Source organism: Cryptomeria japonica, unplaced genomic scaffold (assembly GCF_030272615.1).
Source record: "Cryptomeria japonica unplaced genomic scaffold, Sugi_1.0 HiC_scaffold_43, whole genome shotgun sequence".
Taxonomy (NCBI): Eukaryota; Viridiplantae; Streptophyta; class Pinopsida; order Cupressales; family Cupressaceae; genus Cryptomeria; species Cryptomeria japonica.
In genome coordinates, this window is record NW_026728865.1 from 195,001 (window position 1) to 214,788 (window position 19,788).

At 63.1% G+C, this 19,788-nt stretch overlaps 2 non-coding genes across 2 annotated transcripts; both read right to left on the bottom strand.

The window, feature by feature from the left end:
• Nucleotides 1-3,941: 3,941 nt before the first annotated feature.
• On the bottom strand, nucleotides 3,942-4,060 carry LOC131862440 (5S ribosomal RNA). Its single transcript, XR_009361455.1, has one exon. It is a non-coding gene; the product is annotated as a 5S ribosomal RNA (ribosomal RNA).
• A 7,804-nt stretch (nucleotides 4,061-11,864) lies between these two features.
• Nucleotides 11,865-11,983, bottom strand: LOC131862451 (5S ribosomal RNA). Its single transcript, XR_009361466.1, has one exon. It is a non-coding gene; the product is annotated as a 5S ribosomal RNA (ribosomal RNA).
• Between the last annotated feature and the right edge of the window lie 7,805 nt (nucleotides 11,984-19,788).

Sequence of the window (19,788 nt, forward strand, 5' to 3'; positions counted from 1 at the left end):
CTTGCCTGGGCTGCGCACCAGGAAGGGCTCAAGATGGCACCCGCGTTCCGTTTTTTTCACTATCTTTCAGAACGGAAATTTTAAAATCTCGTTTTTTTTTGCCTTTTCTGGAAATTAGTGAAGGCAGCGCATCAAAGGTGCGCAACGCTGGTGCGAACCTGGGAGCGCTCCGATGTGTGCTCCAAGGTGTGGCGTGCACGAAGTCGGACCCCGGTTTGCCCCGGGTGCGCACCTCGCGTGCACCTTGGTGCGCACACCTTGGCTGGGTTGCGCGCCCTGGTGGGCACCATGGTGCGCACCAAGGAGCGCTCCGAAGTGTGCTCCAAGGTGCGGCGTGCACGAAGTCGGAGCCCGGTTTGCCCCGGGTGCGCACCTCGCGTGCACCTTCGCCGCGGTGGGCACCATGGCGTGCACGAAGTCGGAGCCCGGTTTGCCCCGGGTGCGCACCTCGCGTGCACCTTCGCCGGGGTGGGCACCTTGGTGTGCAGACCTTGGCTGGGTTGCGCGCCCTGGTGGGCACCATGGTGCGCACCAAGGAGCGCTCCGAAGTGTGCTCCAAGGTGCGGCCTGCACGAAGTCGGAGCCCGGTTTGCCCCGCGTGTGCACCTCGGGTGGGCACCTTGGTGCGCATGCCTTGCCTGGGCTGCGCACCAGGGCGGGCTCAAGATGGCACCCGCGTTCCTTTTTTTTCACTATCTTTCAAAACGGAAATTTTAAAATCTCATTTTTGTTTGCCTTTTTCTGGAAATTAGTGAAGGCAGCGCATCAAAGGTGCGCACCTCGCTGCCCACCACGGTGCGCAACGCCGGTGGGCACCCGGGAGTGCTTCGAAGTGTGCTCCAAGGTGCTGCGTGCACGTTGTCGGAGCCCGGTTTGCCCCGGGTGCGCACCTCGCGTGCACCTTCGTCGGGGTGGGCACCTTGGCTGGGTTTGCCCCGGCTGCGCTCCGAAGCGGGGTTATTGGAGCGCCGCCTCTTTTTTTGTCGGAGCGTTTGGTGGGGTTTCTCGCATTGGCTCTTCCGAGGCCCGGTTGCCACCCTGGCGCGCACGAAGTCGGAAGTAGGGTTAATTGCCCGGGTGCGCACCTTTGCCAGGGTGGGCACCTTACCTGGGCTGCGCACCAGGGCGGGCTCAAGATGGCACGCGCGTTCCGTTTTTTTCACTATCTTTCAAAACGGAAATTTTAAAATCTCCTTTTTTTTTTGCCTTTTCTGGAAATTAGTGAAGGCAGCGCATCAAAGGTGCGCACCTCGCTGCCCACCTTGGTGTGCTCTGAGGTGCGCACCCGGGAGCGCTACGAAGTGTGCTCCAAGGTGCGGCGTGCACGTTGTCGGAGCCCGGTTTGCCCCGGGTGCGCACCTCGCCTGCACCTTGGCCGGGGTGGGCACCTTGGCTGGGTTTGCCCAGGGTGCGCTCCGAAGCGGGGTTACTGGAGCGCCCCCTCTTTTTTTGTCAGAGCGTTTGGTGGGGTTTCTCGCATTGGCTCTTCCCAGGCCCGGTTGTTGGGTGCGCTCCCACCCTGGCGCGCGCGAAGTTGGAAGTTGGGTTAATTGCCCGGGCGCGCACCTTCGCCAGGGTGGGCACCTTGGTGCGCACACCTTGGCTGGGCTGCGCACCAGGGCGGGCTCAAGATGGCACCAGCATTCCCTTTTTCTCACTATCTTTCAAAACGGAAATTTTAAAATCTCGTTTTTTTTTTGCCTTTTATGGAAATTAGTGAAGGCATCGCATCAAAGGTGCGCACCTCGCTGCCCACCTTGGTGTGCTCCGAGGTGCCCACCACGGTGCGCAACGCCGGTGCGAACCCGGGAGCGCCCCGATGTGTGCTCCAAGGTGCGGCGTGCACGAAGTCGGACCCCGGTTTGCCCCGGGTGCGCACCTCGCGTGCACCTTGGTGCGCACACCTTGGCTGGGTTGCGCGGCCTGGTGGGCACCATGGTGCGCACCAAGGAGCGCTCCGAAGTGTGCTCCAAGGTGCGGCGTGCACGAAGTCGGAGCCCGGTTTGCCCCGGGTACGCACCTCGCGTGCACCTTCGCCGGGGTGGGCACCTCGGCTGGGTTGCGCGCCCTGGTGCGCACCAAGGAGCGCTCCGAAGTGTGCTCCAAGGTGCGGCGTGCACGAAGTCGGAGCCCGGTTTGCCCCGGGTGCGCACCTTCGCCGCGGTGCGCACCATGGCGTGCACGAAGTCGGAGCCCGGTTTGCCCCGGGTGCGCACCTCGCGTGCACCTTCGGCGGGGTTGCGCGCCCTGGTGGGCACCATGGTGCGCACCAAGGAGCGCTCCGAAGTGTGCTCCAAGGTGCGGCGTGCACGAAGTCGGAGCCCGGTTTGCCCCGGGTGCGCACCTCGCGTGCACCTTCGGCGGGGTTGCGCGCCCTGGTGGGCACCATGGTGCGCACCAAGGAGCGCTCCGAAGTGTGCTCCAAGGTGCGGCGTGCACGAAGTCGGAGCCCGGTTTGCCCCGGGTGCGCACCTCGCGTGCACCTTCGCCGCGGTGGGCACCATGGCGTGCACGAAGTCGGAGCCCGGTTTGCCCCGGGTGCGCACCTCGCGTGCACCTTCGCCGGGGTGGGCACCTCGGCTGGGTTGCGCGCCCTGGTGCGCACCAAGGAGCGCTCCGAAGTGTGCTCCAAGGTGCGGCGTGCACGAAGTCGGAGCCCGGTTTGCCCCGGGTGCGCACCTCGCGTGCACCTTCGCCAGGGTGGGCACCTCGGTGCGCACACCTTCTCAATGTTTTCTTGCCTTTTCTGGAAATTGGTGAAGGCAGCGCATCAAAGGTGCGCACCTCGGTGTGCTCCGAGGTGCGAACCCGAGAGCGCTCCGAGGTGCCCACGAAGTCGAAAGTCGGGTTAATTGCATTGTTTTCCCCGGGTGCGCTCCGAGGTGCGCAACATCGGCGCGCACCAAGGAGGGCTCCGAAGTGTGCTCCAAGGTGCGCACGATGGCGTGCACCTCTGGTGCGCACGATTCGGAGCTCGGTTTGACCGGGGTGCGCACACCTTGGCTGGGTTGCGCACCTTTTGTGCGCTCCAAGGTGCGCACGAAGTCGGAGCTCGGTTTGCCCCGGGTGCGCACCTTCGCCAGGGTGCGCACCTTGATGCGCACGCCTTGGCTGGGCTGCGCACCTTGGTGGGCGCCATGGTGCGCACCTTTCGTGCGCTCCAAGGTGCGCACGAAGTCGGAGCTCGGTTTGCCCCGGGTGCGCACCTTGGTGGGCGCCATGGTGCACTCCGAGGTGCCCAAGATTGGTGCGCACCAAGGAGCGCTCCGAAGTGCGCTCCAAGGTGCGCGCGAAGTCGAAAGTTGGGTTAATTGTCCGGTTTGCCTCGGGTGCGCACCTTGCGTGCACCTTCGCCAGGGTGGGCGCCTTGGTGCGCACACCTTGGCTGGGCTGCGCACACCTTGGCACCCGCGTTTCCTTCATTTAAAATTTTTTTTTTTTACAATCTCTCAAGTGGGAAATTCTATAATCTCAACTTTTTTTGCCTTTTCAGGAAACTTTTGAATGGAGCGCATCATTGGTGCGCTCCGAAGTGTGCTCCAAAGCTCTCTCCAGCTGCGTGCACCTGCCCCGGCCGCGCACCCGGCCCCGCCCAGCTTCGCTCACCTGTCCCGGGCGTCTGGTGCGGAACCTTAGAGTAAGAAACATCACCGTGCACCTTGGCCAACGTGCGCGACTCGACCGAGCGCGCACTGGCCGAGGTGCACACCGATTTCACCTGGGTGCGCGCGCAGCACCTCGGGCGCACCGGGGTGCGCGCACAACGCCCGGGTTGCACCGTGGCCTGTGTGCTCGGGGCGCCTCGGGTGCGCGCTCGGTGTCGCCCCCGCGCGCGCGGTAGTGCGGGCAGCGCACCCCGGCCCGGCCCGGCCCCGACGAGAACGCAAACGGGCAAAAGGTTTATTCAAATAGCATTGCGACGCCCGGCGAAAAACTAAAAAAGGGTGCAACACCGGGACTTCCCGGGAGGTCACCCATCCCAGTACTACTCCGGCCCAAGCGCGCTTAACTGCGGAGTTCTGATGGGATCCGGTGCACTAACGCTGGTATGATCGCACCCGTTATGAGCTTGTCGCAGTGTGTACTTAGCAAACCGCGACCCACGTGCGAATCCACCCCGGCCACCCACCCCCGTCGAGGTGCACACCCTCCCTCGCGAAGTGCGCCCCGTTCGCCAAGTGTGAGCCCTGCCCGGGTGCGCGCACCTTGCTAGGGCGTCGGGTGTGCACCCGGCCCGGCCTACGTGCGTGCACCTGGAGGGGGCGTCGTGTGCGTGCAGTGTCCCGTCTGCAACGCGGTGCCCACACACCACCTCGGGCGCAACGACCTGCGCTCACATGTGGGCCGAGTGCACCTTGGTGCATGTTCGGGGCGCCTCGGGTGCACGCTCGATCTTGCCCCGGTGCACCAAGGCGCTCGGTTTGCCCCGGGTGCGCACTTGGTGCAAGGTGGGCACCCAAAATAGGGATCAAGCACCAAAACACAAGTTTCGGGATGCAAAATGGGACCCAAGGACCACAAATGCGTTCCAAGACCCATGATGGGTCCACGAGAACAAAAATGTGTTCCGAGACTTAATAAACAAATATTGGGTTTTAGGAGAAGAAACATGCTCTGATGCCCAAAACGAGAATCGACCCCGAAAAGGCCACAGGCCAAAAGTGGGATGCGAGACAAAAAAAAATGGGACCCGAGGACCAAAATTGGGTTCCCAGGTCGAAGACAGGGCAACCGGACAAGAAACGACCTCTAAGGCTCGAAATGAGTCCCGACGACTAAAACTTGACAAGAAGCACCCATCAGGCACCCAACTCGACACCCATGGGATGCCGACCCACCCGGGCTTCCACCTAGCACACCTTGGCACCCACCCACCCTCGCACCCAACCTCGCACCCAACTTAGCACCTTTGAACCCACATTGGCACTCACCCTGACCCTGGCACCTTGGAACCCACATTGGCACTCACCTTGACCCTGGCACCCACCTTTGCACTCACCTTGGGACCCACCCTGGCTCCCACCTCGGCACCCACCCAGACACCCACCTTGGTTCCTTGGCACCCACCTTGGATCCTTGGCACCCACCCCGACACCCACCTTGGCACGCAACTTGGCTACTTGCCACCCACCTTGGCTCCTTGACGCCCACCCCGACAACCACCCCGTGACCTACCCTGGCTAGGGTTGGTGCACACCCACCCTGGTGCCCACCTTGGCACCCACCCTATGACCCACCTTGGCACGCACCTTAGTACCCACCCCGTTACCCACCCTAGGACCCACCCCGTGACCCACCTTGGCCAGGGTGGGTGCCTTGGTGCGCACAACTTGCCTGGGCTGCACACCAGGGCGGGCTCAAGATGGCACCCGCGTTCCGTTTTTTTCACTATCTTTCAAAACGGAAATTTTAAAATCTCATTTTTTTCTTTTTTTTGCCTTTTCTGGAAATTAGTGAAGGCAGCGCATCAAAGGTGCGCAATGCTGGTGCGAACCCGGGAGCGCTCCGATGTGTGCTCCAAGGTGCGGCGTGCACGAAGTTCGAGCCCGGTTTGCCCCGGGTGCGCACCTCGCGTGCACCTTCGCCGGGGTGAGCACCTTGGCTGGGTTGCGCGCCCTGGTGCGTACCAAGGAGCGCTCTGAAGTGTGCTCCAAGGTGCGGCGTGCACGAAGTCGGAGCCCGGTTTGCCCCGGGTGTGCACCTCGAGTGCGCACCTCGCGTGCACCTTCGCTGCGGTGGGCACCTTGGCTGGGTTGCGCGCCTTGGTGGGCACCATGCAGTGCACGAAGTCGGAGCCCGGTTTGCCCCGGGCGCGCACCTCCGCCAGGGTGGGCACCTTGGTGCGCACAACTTGCCTGGGCTGCGCACCAGGAAGGGCTCAAGATGGCACCCGCGTTCCGTTTTTTTCACTATCTTTCAGAACGGAAATTTTAAAATATCGTTTTTTTTTGCCTTTTCTGGAAATTAGTGAAGGCAGCGCATCAAAGGTGCGCAACGCTGGTGCGAACCTGGGAGCGCTCCGATGTGTGCTCCAAGGTGCGGCGTGCACGAAGTCGGAGCCCGGTTTGCCCCGGGTGCGCCCTGGTGGGCACCATGGTGCGCACCAAGGAGCGCTCCGAAGTGTGCTCCAAGGTGCGGCCTGCACGAAGTCGGAGCCCGGTTTGCCCCGGGTGTGCACCTCGGGTGGGCACCTTGGTGCGCATGCCTTGCCTGGGCTGCGCACCAGGGCGGGCTCAAGATGGCACCCGCGTTCCTTTTTTTTCACTATCTTTCAAAACGGAAATTTTAAAATCTCATTTTTTTTTGCCTTTTTCTGGAAATTAGTGAAGGCAGCGCATCAAAGGTGCGCACCTCGCTGCCCACCACGGTGCGCAACGCCGGTGGGCACCCGGGAGTGCTTCGAAGTGTGCTCCAAGGTGCTGCGTGCACGTTGTCGGAGCCCGGTTTGCCCCGGGTGCGCACCTCGCGTGCACCTTCGTCGGGGTGGGCACCTTGGCTTGGTTTGCCCCGGCTGCGCTCCGAAGCGGGGTTATTGGAGCGCCGCCTCTTTTTTTGTCGGAGCGTTTGGTGGGGTTTCTCGCATTGGCTCTTCCGAGGCCCGGTTGCCACCCTGGCGCGCACGAAGTCGGAAGTAGGGTTAATTGCCCGGGTGCGCACCTTTGCCAGGGTGGCACCTTACCTGGGCTGCGCACCAGGGCGGGCTCAAGATGGCACGCGCGTTCCGTTTTTTTCACTATCTTTCAAAACGGAAATTTTAAAATCTCCTTTTTTTTTTGCCTTTTCTGGAAATTAGTGAAGGCAGCGCATCAAAGGTGCGCACCTCGCTGCCCACCTTGGTGTGCTCTGAGGTGCGCACCCGGGAGCGCTACGAAGTGTGCTCCAAGGTGCGGCGTGCACGTTGTCGGAGCCCGGTTTGCCCCGGGTGCGCACCTCGCCTGCACCTTGGCCGGGGTGGGCACCTTGGCTGGGTTTGCCCAGGGTGCGCTCCGAAGCGGGGTTACTGGAGCGCCCCCTCTTTTTTTGTCAGAGAGTTTGGTGGGGTTTCTCGCATTGGCTCTTCCCAGGCCCGGTTGTTGGGTGCGCTCCCACCCTGGCGCGCGCGAAGTTGGAAGTTGGGTTAATTGCCCGGGCGCGCACCTTCGCCAGGGTGGGCACCTTGGTGCGCAAACCTTGGCTGGGCTGCGCACCAGGGCGGGCTCAAGATGGCACCAGCATTCCCTTTTTCTCACTATCTTTCAAAACGGAAATTTTAAAATCTCGTTTTTTTTTTGCCTTTTATGGAAATTAGTGAAGGCATCGCATCAAAGGTGCGCACCTCGCTGCCCACCTTGGTGTGCTCCGAGGTGCCCACCACGGTGCGCAACGCCGGTGCGAACCCGGGAGCGCCCCGATGTGTGCTCCAAGGTGCGGCGTGCACGAAGTCGGACCCCGGTTTGCCCCGGGTGCGCACCTCGCGTGCACCTTGGTGCGCACACCTTGGCTGGGTTGCGCGGCCTGGTGGGCACCATGGTGCGCACCAAGGAGCGCTCCGAAGTGTGCTCCAAGGTGCGGCGTGCACGAAGTCGGAGCCCGGTTTGCCCCGGGTGCGCACCTTCGCCGCGGTGGGCACCATGGCGTGCACGAAGTCGGAGCCCGGTTTGCCCCGGGTGCGCACCTCGCGTGCACCTTCGCCGGGGTGGGCACCTCGGCTGGGTTGCGCGCCCTGGTGCGCACCAAGGAGCGCTCTGAAGTGTGCTCCAAGGTGCGGCGTGCACGAAGTCGGAGCCCGGTTTGCCCCGGGTGTGCACCTCGCGTGCACCTTCGCTGCGGTGGGCACCTTGGCTGGGTTGCGCGCCTTGGTGGGCACCATGCAGTGCACGAAGTCGGAGCCCGGTTTGCCCCGGGCGCGCACCTCCGCCAGGGTGGGCACCTTGGTGCGCACAACTTGCCTGGGCTGCGCACCAGGAAGGGCTCAAGATGGCACCCGCGTTCCGTTTTTTTCACTATCTTTCAGAACGGAAATTTTAAAATATCGTTTTTTTTTGCCTTTTCTGGAAATTAGTGAAGGCAGCGCATCAAAGGTGCGCAACGCTGGTGCGAACCTGGGAGCGCTCCGATGTGTGCTCCAAGGTGCGGCGTGCACGAAGTCGGACCCCGGTTTGCCCCGGGTGCGCACCTCGCGTGCACCTTGGTGCGCACACCTTGGCTGGGTTGCGCGCCCTGGTGGGCACCATGGTGCGCACCAAGGAGCGCTCCGAAGTGTGCTCCAAGGTGCGGCGTGCACGAAGTCGGAGCCCGGTTTGCCCCGGGTGCGCACCTCGCGTGCACCTTCGCCGCGGTGGGCACCATGGCGTGCACGAAGTCGGAGCCCGGTTTGCCCCGGGTGCGCACCTCGCGTGCACCTTCGCCGGGGTGGGCACCTTGGTGTGCAGACCTTGGCTGGGTTGCGCGCCCTGGTGGGCACCATGGTGCGCACCAAGGAGCGCTCCGAAGTGTGCTCCAAGGTGCGGCCTGCACGAAGTCGGAGCCCGGTTTGCCCCGCGTGTGCACCTCGGGTGGGCACCTTGGTGCGCATGCCTTGCCTGGGCTGCGCACCAGGGCGGGCTCAAGATGGCACCCGCGTTCCTTTTTTTTCACTATCTTTCAAAACGGAAATTTTAAAATCTCATTTTTGTTTGCCTTTTTCTGGAAATTAGTGAAGGCAGCGCATCAAAGGTGCGCACCTCGCTGCCCACCACGGTGCGCAACGCCGGTGGGCACCCGGGAGTGCTTCGAAGTGTGCTCCAAGGTGCTGCGTGCACGTTGTCGGAGCCCGGTTTGCCCCGGGTGCGCACCTCGCGTGCACCTTCGTCGGGGTGGGCACCTTGGCTGGGTTTGCCCCGGCTGCGCTCCGAAGCGGGGTTATTGGAGCGCCGCCTCTTTTTTTGTCGGAGCGTTTGGTGGGGTTTCTCGCATTGGCTCTTCCGAGGCCCGGTTGCCACCCTGGCGCGCACGAAGTCGGAAGTAGGGTTAATTGCCCGGGTGCGCACCTTTGCCAGGGTGGGCACCTTACCTGGGCTGCGCACCAGGGCGGGCTCAAGATGGCACGCGCGTTCCGTTTTTTTCACTATCTTTCAAAACGGAAATTTTAAAATCTCCTTTTTTTTTTGCCTTTTCTGGAAATTAGTGAAGGCAGCGCATCAAAGGTGCGCACCTCGCTGCCCACCTTGGTGTGCTCTGAGGTGCGCACCCGGGAGCGCTACGAAGTGTGCTCCAAGGTGCGGCGTGCACGTTGTCGGAGCCCGGTTTGCCCCGGGTGCGCACCTCGCCTGCACCTTGGCCGGGGTGGGCACCTTGGCTGGGTTTGCCCAGGGTGCGCTCCGAAGCGGGGTTACTGGAGCGCCCCCTCTTTTTTTGTCAGAGCGTTTGGTGGGGTTTCTCGCATTGGCTCTTCCCAGGCCCGGTTGTTGGGTGCGCTCCCACCCTGGCGCGCGCGAAGTTGGAAGTTGGGTTAATTGCCCGGGCGCGCACCTTCGCCAGGGTGGGCACCTTGGTGCGCACACCTTGGCTGGGCTGCGCACCAGGGCGGGCTCAAGATGGCACCAGCATTCCCTTTTTCTCACTATCTTTCAAAACGGAAATTTTAAAATCTCGTTTTTTTTTTGCCTTTTATGGAAATTAGTGAAGGCATCGCATCAAAGGTGCGCACCTCGCTGCCCACCTTGGTGTGCTCCGAGGTGCCCACCACGGTGCGCAACGCCGGTGCGAACCCGGGAGCGCCCCGATGTGTGCTCCAAGGTGCGGCGTGCACGAAGTCGGACCCCGGTTTGCCCCGGGTGCGCACCTCGCGTGCACCTTGGTGCGCACACCTTGGCTGGGTTGCGCGGCCTGGTGGGCACCATGGTGCGCACCAAGGAGCGCTCCGAAGTGTGCTCCAAGGTGCGGCGTGCACGAAGTCGGAGCCCGGTTTGCCCCGGGTACGCACCTCGCGTGCACCTTCGCCGGGGTGGGCACCTCGGCTGGGTTGCGCGCCCTGGTGCGCACCAAGGAGCGCTCCGAAGTGTGCTCCAAGGTGCGGCGTGCACGAAGTCGGAGCCCGGTTTGCCCCGGGTGCGCACCTTCGCCGCGGTGCGCACCATGGCGTGCACGAAGTCGGAGCCCGGTTTGCCCCGGGTGCGCACCTCGCGTGCACCTTCGGCGGGGTTGCGCGCCCTGGTGGGCACCATGGTGCGCACCAAGGAGCGCTCCGAAGTGTGCTCCAAGGTGCGGCGTGCACGAAGTCGGAGCCCGGTTTGCCCCGGGTGCGCACCTCGCGTGCACCTTCGGCGGGGTTGCGCGCCCTGGTGGGCACCATGGTGCGCACCAAGGAGCGCTCCGAAGTGTGCTCCAAGGTGCGGCGTGCACGAAGTCGGAGCCCGGTTTGCCCCGGGTGCGCACCTCGCGTGCACCTTCGCCGCGGTGGGCACCATGGCGTGCACGAAGTCGGAGCCCGGTTTGCCCCGGGTGCGCACCTCGCGTGCACCTTCGCCGGGGTGGGCACCTCGGCTGGGTTGCGCGCCCTGGTGCGCACCAAGGAGCGCTCCGAAGTGTGCTCCAAGGTGCGGCGTGCACGAAGTCGGAGCCCGGTTTGCCCCGGGTGCGCACCTCGCGTGCACCTTCGCCAGGGTGGGCACCTCGGTGCGCACACCTTCTCAATGTTTTCTTGCCTTTTCTGGAAATTGGTGAAGGCAGCGCATCAAAGGTGCGCACCTCGGTGTGCTCCGAGGTGCGAACCCGAGAGCGCTCCGAGGTGCCCACGAAGTCGAAAGTCGGGTTAATTGCATTGTTTTCCCCGGGTGCGCTCCGAGGTGCGCAACATCGGCGCGCACCAAGGAGGGCTCCGAAGTGTGCTCCAAGGTGCGCACGATGGCGTGCACCTCTGGTGCGCACGATTCGGAGCTCGGTTTGACCGGGGTGCGCACACCTTGGCTGGGTTGCGCACCTTTTGTGCGCTCCAAGGTGCGCACGAAGTCGGAGCTCGGTTTGCCCCGGGTGCGCACCTTCGCCAGGGTGCGCACCTTGATGCGCACGCCTTGGCTGGGCTGCGCACCTTGGTGGGCGCCATGGTGCGCACCTTTCGTGCGCTCCAAGGTGCGCACGAAGTCGGAGCTCGGTTTGCCCCGGGTGCGCACCTTGGTGGGCGCCATGGTGCACTCCGAGGTGCCCAAGATTGGTGCGCACCAAGGAGCGCTCCGAAGTGCGCTCCAAGGTGCGCGCGAAGTCGAAAGTTGGGTTAATTGTCCGGTTTGCCTCGGGTGCGCACCTTGCGTGCACCTTCGCCAGGGTGGGCGCCTTGGTGCGCACACCTTGGCTGGGCTGCGCACACCTTGGCACCCGCGTTTCCTTCATTTTAAATTTTTTTTTTTTACAATCTCTCAAGTGGGAAATTCTATAATCTCAACTTTTTTTGCCTTTTCAGGAAACTTTTGAATGGAGCGCATCATTGGTGCGCTCCGAAGTGTGCTCCAAAGCTCTCTCCAGCTGCGTGCACCTGCCCCGGCCGCGCACCCGGCCCCGCCCAGCTTCGCTCACCTGTCCCGGGCGTCTGGTGCGGAACCTTAGAGTAAGAAACATCACCGTGCACCTTGGCCAACGTGCGCGACTCGACCGAGCGCGCACTGGCCGAGGTGCACACCGATTTCACCTGGGTGCGCGCGCAGCACCTCGGGCGCACCGGGGTGCGCGCACAACGCCCGGGTTGCACCGTGGCCTGTGTGCTCGGGGCGCCTCGGGTGCGCGCTCGGTGTCGCCCCCGCGCGCGCGGTAGTGCGGGCAGCGCACCCCGGCCCGGCCCGGCCCCGACGAGAACGCAAACGGGCAAAAGGTTTATTCAAATAGCATTGCGACGCCCGGCGAAAAACTAAAAAAGGGTGCAACACCGGGACTTCCCGGGAGGTCACCCATCCCAGTACTACTCCGGCCCAAGCGCGCTTAACTGCGGAGTTCTGATGGGATCCGGTGCACTAACGCTGGTATGATCGCACCCGTTATGAGCTTGTCGCAGTGTGTACTTAGCAAACCGCGACCCACGTGCGAATCCACCCCGGCCACCCACCCCCGTCGAGGTGCACACCCTCCCTCGCGAAGTGCGCCCCGTTCGCCAAGTGTGAGCCCTGCCCGGGTGCGCGCACCTTGCTAGGGCGTCGGGTGTGCACCCGGCCCGGCCTACGTGCGTGCACCTGGAGGGGGCGTCGTGTGCGTGCAGTGTCCCGTCTGCAACGCGGTGCCCACACACCACCTCGGGCGCAACGACCTGCGCTCACATGTGGGCCGAGTGCACCTTGGTGCATGTTCGGGGCGCCTCGGGTGCACGCTCGATCTTGCCCCGGTGCACCAAGGCGCTCGGTTTGCCCCGGGTGCGCACTTGGTGCAAGGTGGGCACCCAAAATAGGGATCAAGCACCAAAACACAAGTTTCGGGATGCAAAATGGGACCCAAGGACCACAAATGCGTTCCAAGACCCATGATGGGTCCACGAGAACAAAAATGTGTTCCGAGACTTAATAAACAAATATTGGGTTTTAGGAGAAGAAACATGCTCTGATGCCCAAAACGAGAATCGACCCCGAAAAGGCCACAGGCCAAAAGTGGGATGCGAGACAAAAAAAAATGGGACCCGAGGACCAAAATTGGGTTCCCAGGTCGAAGACAGGGCAACCGGACAAGAAACGACCTCTAAGGCTCGAAATGAGTCCCGACGACTAAAACTTGACAAGAAGCACCCATCAGGCACCCAACTCGACACCCATGGGATGCCGACCCACCCGGGCTTCCACCTAGCACACCTTGGCACCCACCCACCCTCGCACCCAACCTCGCACCCAACTTAGCACCTTTGAACCCACATTGGCACTCACCCTGACCCTGGCACCTTGGAACCCACATTGGCACTCACCTTGACCCTGGCACCCACCTTTGCACTCACCTTGGGACCCACCCTGGCTCCCACCTCGGCACCCACCCAGACACCCACCTTGGTTCCTTGGCACCCACCTTGGATCCTTGGCACCCACCCCGACACCCACCTTGGCACGCAACTTGGCTACTTGCCACCCACCTTGGCTCCTTGACGCCCACCCCGACAACCACCCCGTGACCTACCCTGGCTAGGGTTGGTGCACACCCACCCTGGTGCCCACCTTGGCACCCACCCTATGACCCACCTTGGCACGCACCTTAGTACCCACCCCGTTACCCACCCTAGGACCCACCCCGTGACCCACCTTGGCCAGGGTGGGTGCCTTGGTGCGCACAACTTGCCTGGGCTGCACACCAGGGCGGGCTCAAGATGGCACCCGCGTTCCGTTTTTTTCACTATCTTTCAAAACGGAAATTTTAAAATCTCATTTTTTTCTTTTTTTTGCCTTTTCTGGAAATTAGTGAAGGCAGCGCATCAAAGGTGCGCAATGCTGGTGCGAACCCGGGAGCGCTCCGATGTGTGCTCCAAGGTGCGGCGTGCACGAAGTCCGAGCCCGGTTTGCCCCGGGTGCGCACCTCGCGTGCACCTTCGCCGGGGTGAGCACCTTGGCTGGGTTGCGCGCCCTGGTGCGTACCAAGGAGCGCTCTGAAGTGTGCTCCAAGGTGCGGCGTGCACGAAGTCGGAGCCCGGTTTGCCCCGGGTGTGCACCTCGGGTGCGCACCTCGCGTGCACCTTCGCTGCGGTGGGCACCTTGGCTGGGTTGCGCGCCTTGGTGGGCACCATGCAGTGCACGAAGTCGGAGCCCGGTTTGCCCCGGGCGCGCACCTCCGCCAGGGTGGGCACCTTGGTGCGCACAACTTGCCTGGGCTGCGCATCAGGAAGGGCTCAAGATGGCACCCGCGTTCCGTTTTTTTCACTATCTTTCAGAACGGAAATTTTAAAATATCGTTTTTTTTTGCCTTTTCTGGAAATTAGTGAAGGCAGCGCATCAAAGGTGCGCAACGCTGGTGCGAACCTGGGAGCGCTCCGATGTGTGCTCCAAGGTGCGGCGTGCACGAAGTCGGAGCCCGGTTTGCCCCGGGTGCGCCCTGGTGGGCACCATGGTGCGCACCAAGGAGCGCTCCGAAGTGTGCTCCAAGGTGCGGCCTGCACGAAGTCGGAGCCCGGTTTGCCCCGGGTGTGCACCTCGGGTGGGCACCTTGGTGCGCATGCCTTGCCTGGGCTGCGCACCAGGGCGGGCTCAAGATGGCACCCGCGTTCCTTTTTTTTCACTATCTTTCAAAACGGAAATTTTAAAATCTCATTTTTTTTTGCCTTTTTCTGGAAATTAGTGAAGGCAGCGCATCAAAGGTGCGCACCTCGCTGCCCACCACGGTGCGCAACGCCGGTGGGCACCCGGGAGTGCTTCGAAGTGTGCTCCAAGGTGCTGCGTGCACGTTGTCGGAGCCCGGTTTGCCCCGGGTGCGCACCTCGCGTGCACCTTCGTCGGGGTGGGCACCTTGGCTTGGTTTGCCCCGGCTGCGCTCCGAAGCGGGGTTATTGGAGCGCCGCCTCTTTTTTTGTCGGAGCGTTTGGTGGGGTTTCTCGCATTGGCTCTTCCGAGGCCCGGTTGCCACCCTGGCGCGCACGAAGTCGGAAGTAGGGTTAATTGCCCGGGTGCGCACCTTTGCCAGGGTGGCACCTTACCTGGGCTGCGCACCAGGGCGGGCTCAAGATGGCACGCGCGTTCCGTTTTTTTCACTATCTTTCAAAACGGAAATTTTAAAATCTCCTTTTTTTTTTGCCTTTTCTGGAAATTAGTGAAGGCAGCGCATCAAAGGTGCGCACCTCGCTGCCCACCTTGGTGTGCTCTGAGGTGCGCACCCGGGAGCGCTACGAAGTGTGCTCCAAGGTGCGGCGTGCACGTTGTCGGAGCCCGGTTTGCCCCGGGTGCGCACCTCGCCTGCACCTTGGCCGGGGTGGGCACCTTGGCTGGGTTTGCCCAGGGTGCGCTCCGAAGCGGGGTTACTGGAGCGCCCCCTCTTTTTTTGTCAGAGAGTTTGGTGGGGTTTCTCGCATTGGCTCTTCCCAGGCCCGGTTGTTGGGTGCGCTCCCACCCTGGCGCGCGCGAAGTTGGAAGTTGGGTTAATTGCCCGGGCGCGCACCTTCGCCAGGGTGGGCACCTTGGTGCGCAAACCTTGGCTGGGCTGCGCACCAGGGCGGGCTCAAGATGGCACCAGCATTCCCTTTTTCTCACTATCTTTCAAAACGGAAATTTTAAAATCTCATTTTTTTTTTGCCTTTTATGGAAATTAGTGAAGGCATCGCATCAAAGGTGCGCACCTCGCTGCCCACCTTGGTGTGCTCCGAGGTGCCCACCACGGTGCGCAACGCCGGTGCGAACCCGGGAGCGCCCCGATGTGTGCTCCAAGGTGCGGCGTGCACGAAGTCGGACCCCGGTTTGCCCCGGGTGCGCACCTCGCGTGCACCTTGGTGCGCACACCTTGGCTGGGTTGCGCGGCCTGGTGGGCACCATGGTGCGCACCAAGGAGCGCTCCGAAGTGTGCTCCAAGGTGCGGCGTGCACGAAGTCGGAGCCCGGTTTGCCCCGGGTGCGCACCTTCGCCGCGGTGGGCACCATGGCGTGCACGAAGTCGGAGCCCGGTTTGCCCCGGGTGCGCACCTCGCGTGCACCTTCGCCGGGGTGGGCACCTCGGCTGGGTTGCGCGCCCTGGTGCGCACCAAGGAGCGCTCTGAAGTGTGCTCCAAGGTGCGGCGTGCACGAAGTCGGAGCCCGGTTTGCCCCGGGTGTGCACCTCGCGTGCACCTTCGCTGCGGTGGGCACCTTGGCTGGGTTGCGCGCCTTGGTGGGCACCATGCAGTGCACGAAGTCGGAGCCCGGTTTGCCCCGGGCGCGCACCTCCGCCAGGGTGGGCACCTTGGTGCGCACAACTTGCCTGGGCTGCGCACCAGGAAGGGCTCAAGATGGCACCCGCGTTCCGTTTTTTTCACTATCTTTCAGAACGGAAATTTTAAAATATCGTTTTTTTTTGCCTTTTCTGGAAATTAGTGAAGGCAGCGCATCAAAGGTGCGCAACGCTGGTGCGAACCTGGGAGCGCTCCGATGTGTGCTCCAAGGTGCGGCGTGCACGAAGTCGGACCCCGGTTTGCCCCGGGTGCGCACCTCGCGTGCACCTTGGTGCGCACACCTTGGCTGGGTTGCGCGCCCTGGTGGGCACCATGGTGCGCACCAAGGAGCGCTCCGAAGTGTGCTCCAAGGTGCGGCGTGCACGAAGTCGGAGCCCGGTTTGCCCCGGGTGCGCACCTCGCGTGCACCTTCGCCGCGGTGGGCACCATGGCGTGCACGAAGTCGGAGCCCGGTTTGCCCCGGGTGCGCACCTCGCGTGCACCTTCGCCGGGGTGGGCACCTTGGTGTGCAGACCTTGGCTGGGTTGCGCGCCCTGGTGGGCACCATGGTGCGCACCAAGGAGCGCTCCGAAGTGTGCTCCAAGGTGCGGCCTGCACGAAGTCGGAGCCCGGTTTGCCCCGGGTGTGCACCTCGGGTGGGCACCTTGGTGCGCATGCCTTGCCTGGGCTGCGCACCAGGGCGGGCTCAAGATGGCACCCGCGTTCCTTTTTTTTCACTATCTTTCAAAACGGAAATTTTAAAATCTCATTTTTTTTTGCCTTTTTCTGGAAATTAGTGAAGGCAGCGCATCAAAGGTGCGCACCTCGCTGCCCACCACGGTGCGCAACGCCGGTGGGCACCCGGGAGTGCTTCGAAGTGTGCTCCAAGGTGCTGCGTGCACGTTGTCGGAGCCCGGTTTGCCCCGGGTGCGCACCTCGCGTGCACCTTCGTCGGGGTGGGCACCTTGGCTGGGTTTGCCCCGGCTGCGCTCCGAAGCGGGGTTATTGGAGCGCCGCCTCTTTTTTTGTCGGAGCGTTTGGTGGGGTTTCTCGCATTGGCTCTTCCGAGGCCCGGTTGCCACCCTGGCGCGCACGAAGTCGGAAGTAGGGTTAATTGCCCGGGTGCGCACCTTTGCCAGGGTGGGCACCTTACCTGGGCTGCGCACCAGGGCGGGCTCAAGATGGCACGCGCGTTCCGTTTTTTTCACTATCTTTCAAAACGGAAATTTTAAAATCTCCTTTTTTTTTTGCCTTTTCTGGAAATTAGTGAAGGCAGCGCATCAAAGGTGCGCACCTCGCTGCCCACCTTGGTGTGCTCTGAGGTGCGCACCCGGGAGCGCTACGAAGTGTGCTCCAAGGTGCGGCGTGCACGTTGTCGGAGCCCGGTTTGCCCCGGGTGCGCACCTCGCCTGCACCTTGGCCGGGGTGGGCACCTTGGCTGGGTTTGCCCAGGGTGCGCTCCGAAGCGGGGTTACTGGAGCGCCCCCTCTTTTTTTGTCAGAGCGTTTGGTGGGGTTTCTCGCATTGGCTCTTCCCAGGCCCGGTTGTTGGGTGCGCTCCCACCCTGGCGCGCGCGAAGTTGGAAGTTGGGTTAATTGCCCGGGCGCGCACCTTCGCCAGGGTGGGCACCTTGGTGCGCACACCTTGGCTGGGCTGCGCACCAGGGCGGGCTCAAGATGGCACCAGCATTCCCTTTTTCTCACTATCTTTCAAAACGGAAATTTTAAAATCTCGTTTTTTTTTTGCCTTTTATGGAAATTAGTGAAGGCATCGCATCAAAGGTGCGCACCTCGCTGCCCACCTTGGTGTGCTCCGAGGTGCCCACCACGGTGCGCAACGCCGGTGCGAACCCGGGAGCGCCCCGATGTGTGCTCCAAGGTGCGGCGTGCACGAAGTCGGACCCCGGTTTGCCCCGGGTGCGCACCTCGCGTGCACCTTGGTGCGCACACCTTGGCTGGGTTGCGCGGCCTGGTGGGCACCATGGTGCGCACCAAGGAGCGCTCCGAAGTGTGCTCCAAGGTGCGGCGTGCACGAAGTCGGAGCCCGGTTTGCCCCGGGTACGCACCTCGCGTGCACCTTCGCCGGGGTGGGCACCTCGGCTGGGTTGCGCGCCCTGGTGCGCACCAAGGAGCGCTCCGAAGTGTGCTCCAAGGTGCGGCGTGCACGAAGTCGGAGCCCGGTTTGCCCCGGGTGCGCACCTTCGCCGCGGTGCGCACCATGGCGTGCACGAAGTCGGAGCCCGGTTTGCCCCGGGTGCGCACCTCGCGTGCACCTTCGGCGGGGTTGCGCGCCCTGGTGGGCACCATGGTGCGCACCAAGGAGCGCTCCGAAGTGTGCTCCAAGGTGCGGCGTGCACGAAGTCGGAGCCCGGTTTGCCCCGGGTGCGCACCTCGCGTGCACCTTCGGCGGGGTTGCGCGCCCTGGTGGGCACCATGGTGCGCACCAAGGAGCGCTCCGAAGTGTGCTCCAAGGTGCGGCGTGCACGAAGTCGGAGCCCGGTTTGCCCCGGGTGCGCACCTCGCGTGCACCTTCGCCGCGGTGGGCACCATGGCGTGCACGAAGTCGGAGCCCGGTTTGCCCCGGGTGCGCACCTCGCGTGCACCTTCGCCGGGGTGGGCACCTCGGCTGGGTTGCGCGCCCTGGTGCGCACCAAGGAGCGCTCCGAAGTGTGCTCCAAGGTGCGGCGTGCACGAAGTCGGAGCCCGGTTTGCCCCGGGTGCGCACCTCGCGTGCACCTTCGCCAGGGTGGGCACCTCAGTGCGCACACCTTCTCAATGTTTTCTTGCCTTTTCTGGAAATTGGTGAAGGCAGCGCATCAAAGGTGCGCACCTCGGTGTGCTCCGAGGTGCGAACCCGAGAGCGCTCCGAGGTGCCCACGAAGTCGAAAGTCGGGTTAATTGCATTGTTTTCCCCGGGTGCGCTCCGAGGTGCGCAACATCGGCGCGCACCAAGGAGGGCTCCGAAGTGTGCTCCAAGGTGCGCACGATGGCGTGCACCTCTGGTGCGCACGATTCGGAGCTCGGTTTGACCGGGGTGCGCACACCTTGGCTGGGTTGCGCACCTTTTGTGCGCTCCAAGGTGCGCACGAAGTCGGAGCTCGGTTTGCCCCGGGTGCGCACCTTCGCCAGGGTGCGCACCTTGATGCGCACGCCTTGGCTGGGCTGCGCACCTTGGTGGGCGCCATGGTGCGCACCTTTCGTGCGCTCCAAGGTGCGCACGAAGTCGGAGCTCGGTTTGCCCCGGGTGCGCACCTTGGTGGGCGCCATGGTGCACTCCGAGGTGCCCAAGATTGGTGCGCACCAAGGAGCGCTCCGAAGTGCGCTCCAAGGTGCGCGCGAAGTCGAAAGTTGGGTTAATTGTCCGGTTTGCCTCGGGTGCGCACCTTGCGTGCACCTTCGCCAGGGTGGGCGCCTTGGTGCGCACACCTTGGCTGGGCTGCGCACACCTTGGCACCCGCGTTTCCTTCATTTTAAATTTTTTTTTTTTACAATCTCTCAAGTGGGAAATTCTATAATCTCAACTTTTTTTGCCTTTTCAGGAAACTTTTGAATGGAGCGCATCATTGGTGCGCTCCGAAGTGTGCTCCAAAGCTCTCTCCAGCTGCGTGCACCTGCCCCGGCCGCGCACCCGGCCCCGCCCAGCTTCGCTCACCTGTCCCGGGCGTCTGGTGCGGAACCTTAGAGTAAGAAACATCACCGTGCACCTTGGCCAACGTGCGCGACTCGACCGAGCGCGCACTGGCCGAGGTGCACACCGATTTCACCTGGGTGCGCGCGCAGCACCTCGGGCGCACCGGGGTGCGCGCACAACGCCCGGGTTGCACCGTGGCCTGTGTGCTCGGGGTGCCTCGGGTGCGCGCTCGGTGTCGCCCCCCGCGCGCGCGGTAGTGCGGGCAGCGCACCCCGGCCCGGCCCGGCCCCGACGAGAACGCAAACGGGCAAAAGGTTTATTCAAATAGCATTGCGACGCCCGGCGAAAAACTAAAAA